This window comes from Rutidosis leptorrhynchoides, chromosome 1, assembly GCF_046630445.1.
Source record: "Rutidosis leptorrhynchoides isolate AG116_Rl617_1_P2 chromosome 1, CSIRO_AGI_Rlap_v1, whole genome shotgun sequence".
Classification (NCBI taxonomy): domain Eukaryota; kingdom Viridiplantae; phylum Streptophyta; class Magnoliopsida; order Asterales; family Asteraceae; genus Rutidosis; species Rutidosis leptorrhynchoides.
This window is the reverse complement of record NC_092333.1, coordinates 495930011-495933148: the sequence shown is the minus strand read 5'-3', so window position 1 is coordinate 495933148 and position 3138 is coordinate 495930011.

Sequence of the window (3138 nt, the reverse complement as noted above, 5' to 3'; positions counted from 1 at the left end):
CCTACATCTTTCAAAGCTATACTTTGACTTCAAAAGTGTGTTAGAACATCAAATGTATACAAACGATTACAATCTGTGTTCAAACCCTTCAAAAATCTCTGAAGACACTTCAAATAATGAGCAATCGAGATGATGATCCAACCACATATTACCCACAGTTATGTACTTAAAAAGCTCTCGAAACCAAAGTCATAATTCAACACATATATGTGTCAGATATTTTGGCATTTATTAGCAAAAATAACCTTGCAATTCCTTTGCAAAGTAGCAAATTATATCACAGCTCCAGCAACACAACTTCGATTTTTTCATTCGGAGTAGCCTTATCATAATTTTGATATATGTGATTACCCTTTTGTTGTAGTGACCCAAACTTTTCCATGTTTATATATATTAATTGAGATTGATATTTACATGATTAAATGTTTCCAACATGTTAAGCAATCAAACTTGTTAAGACTTGATTAATTGAAATATGTTTCATATAGACAATTGACCACCCAAGTTGACCGGTGATTCACGAACGTTAAAACTTGTAAAAACTATACGATGACATATATATGGTTATATATATCGTTAACATGTTTTTATTATAAGTATGTATCTCATTAGGTATTTTAACAATGAGTTATATACATAAAAATGAGACTATTAATTTAAGAAACTCGAAAACGATATATATAACGATTATCGTTATAACAACGTCTTACTAGGTACATATGAATCATATTAAGATATTGATACACTTGGTTAATTATGTTAAATGATAAGTAAATATATTATTAAGTGTATTAACAATGAAATACATATGTAAAAATAAGACTACTAACTTAATGATTTCGAAACGAGACATATATGTAACGATTATCGTTGTAACGACATTTAACTGTATATACATCATACTAAGATATATTATATATCATAATATCATGATAATATAACAATTTAACATCTCATTTGTTATAATAAACAATGGGTTAACAACATTCAACAAGATCGTTAACCTAAAGGTTTCAAAACAACATTTACATGTAACAACTAACGATGACTTAACGACTCAGTTAAAATGTATATACATGTAGTGTTTTAATATGTATTCATACACTTTTGAAAGACTTCAAGACACTTATCAAACTACTTCTACTTAACAAAAATTCTTACAATTACATCCTCGTTCAGTTTCATCAACAATTCTACTCGTATGCACCCGTATTCGTACTCATACAATACACAGCTTTTAGATGTATGTACTATTGGTATATACACTTCAATGATCAGCTCTTAGCAGCCCATGTGAGTCACCTAACATATGTGGGAACCATCATTTGGCAACTAGCATGAAATATCTCATAAAATTACAAAAATATGAGTAATCATTCATGACTTATTTACATGAAAATAAAATTACATATCCTTTATATCTAATCCATACACCAACGACCAAAAACACCTACAAACACTTTAATTCTTCAATTTTATTCATCTAATTGATCTCTCTCAAGTTCTATCTTCATGTTCTAAGTGTTCTTCATATATTCTACAAGTTCTAGTTACATAAAATCAAGAATACTTTCAAGTTTGCTAGCTCACTTCCAATCTTGTAAGGTGATCATCCAACCTCAAGAAATCTTTGTTTCTTACAGTAGGTTATCATTCTAATACAAGGTAATAATCATATTCAAACTTTTGTTCAATTTCTATAACTATAACAATCTTATTTCAAGTGATGATCTTACTTGAACTTGTTTTCGTGTCATGATTCTGCTTCAAGAACTTCGAGCCATCCAAGGATCCGTTGAAGCTAGATCCATTTTTCTCTTTTCCAGTAGGTTTATCCAAGGAACTTAAGGTAGTAATGATGTTCATAAAATCATTCGATTCATATATATAAAACTATCTTATTCGAAGGTTTAAACTCGTAATCACTAGAACATAGTTTAGTTAATTCTAAACTTGTTCGCAAACAAAAGTTAATCCTTCTAACTTGACTTTTAAAATTAACTAAACACATGTTCTATATCTATATGATATGCTAACTTAATGATTTAAAACCTGGAAACACGAAAAACACCGTAAAACCGGATTTACGCCGTCGTAGTAACACCGCGGGCTGTTTTGGGTTAGTTAATTAAAAACTATGATAAACTTTGATTTAAAAGTTGTAATTCTGAGAAAATGATTTTTATTATGAACATGAAACTATATCCAAAAATTATGGTTAAACTCAAAGTGGAAGTATGTTTTCTAAAATGGTCATCTAGACGTCGTTCTTTCGACTGAAATGACTACCTTTACAAAAACGACTTGTAACTTATTTTTCCGACTATAAACTATACTTTTCTGTTTAGATTCATAAAATAGAGTTCAATATGAAACCATAGCAATTTGATTCACTCAAAACGGATTTAAAATGAAGAAGTTATGGGTAAAACAAGATGAATATGCCCATTTTTATTAAGTCTGGTAATCTAAGAATTAGGGAACAGACACCCTAATTGACGCGAATCCTAAAGATAGATCTATCGGGCCCAACAAGCCCCATCCAAAGTACCGGATGCTTTAGTACTTCGAAATTTATATCATATCCGAAGGGTGTCCCGGAATGATGGGGATATTCTTATATATGCATCTTGTTAATGTCGGTTACCAGGTGTTCACCATATGAATGATTTTTATCTCTATGTATGGGATGTGTATTGAAATATGAAATCTTGTGGTCTATTATTATGATTTGATATATATAGGTTAAACCTATAACTCACCAACATTTTTGTTGACGTTTTAAGCATGTTTATTCTCAGGTGATTATTAAGAGCTTCCGCTGTCGCATACTTAAATAAGGACGAGATTTGGAGTCCATGCTTGTATGATATTTTGTAAAAACTGCATTCAAGAAACTTATTTTGTTGTAACATATTTGTATTGTAAACCATTATGTAATGGTCGTGGGTAAACAGGATATTTTAGATTATCATTATTTGATAATCTACGTAAAGCTTTTTAAACCTTTATTGATGAAATAAAGGTTATGGTTTGTTTTAAAATGAATGCAGTCTTTGAAAAACGTCTCATATAGAGGTCAAAACCTCGCAACGAAATCAATTAATATGGAACGTTTTTAATCAATAAGAACGGGAC